General features: G+C 48.2%; 1 non-coding gene across 1 annotated transcript; it reads left to right on the top strand.

The window, feature by feature from the left end:
• The first annotated feature begins 360 nt into the window (after positions 1-360).
• TRNAK-CUU lies at positions 361-433 on the top strand. Its single transcript has one exon. It is a non-coding gene; the product is annotated as a tRNA-Lys (tRNA).
• Positions 434-683: the final 250 nt, after the last annotated feature.

Raw genomic sequence — 683 nt, 5'->3', positions numbered from 1 at the left:
ATTTCAAAAGCCCTCTTCAAGTGAACAAACATCAGGCAAGAATGATCTGTTCCTCTTCTGCCAGCCTGTTGAGTGGAAAGGAGGATTGGGGGAAGAGAGGGAAGAAGGGGAAGAAGGGGGTGGGAAAGAGAGAGGAGCGGCAGAAAGTGAGAGAGAGATGGGGGTTGACCCTGCCTGTATCTAACTCTGGCACTGTCCACCATGGCCTTTGGCTCCATTCATCCCCAGTATGTGTCCCCCCACAAAGGATGAACCCAAAGGGAAAGTTTTCCATGATAGAAAAAGTAGTAGTATGGGACCACCAATATAAGTAATCCAGGACAGTGGAAAGAGCAGCAATTGGAGGAAATAATGGCACCTGCCTTGGTAGCTCAGTTGGTAGAGCATGAGTCTCTTAATCTCAGGGTCTTGGGTTCAAGCCCCATGTTGGGCAAAAGATTCCTATATTGCAGGGGGTGGGACTAGATGCCCCCTGTGGTCCCTTCCAACTCGACTATTCTATGATTGCAAGTGATTGCTGAGGGCAGGAAACTGGTGGGTATTATTTCCACAAACTAACTGTGCGAACCTATACATGTTTGCTCAGAACTAAGGCACATTTATTTCAATGGTACTTGCTCTCCAGTAAGTGTGTATACGATAGCAGCCTCAGTGGCTTTGCTGGATGGGTACGGGTGTCGATC

Source organism: Lacerta agilis, chromosome 13 (assembly GCF_009819535.1).
Source record: "Lacerta agilis isolate rLacAgi1 chromosome 13, rLacAgi1.pri, whole genome shotgun sequence".
Taxonomy (NCBI): domain Eukaryota; kingdom Metazoa; phylum Chordata; class Lepidosauria; order Squamata; family Lacertidae; genus Lacerta; species Lacerta agilis.
This window is presented reverse-complemented; position numbering and strand designations above follow the sequence as displayed.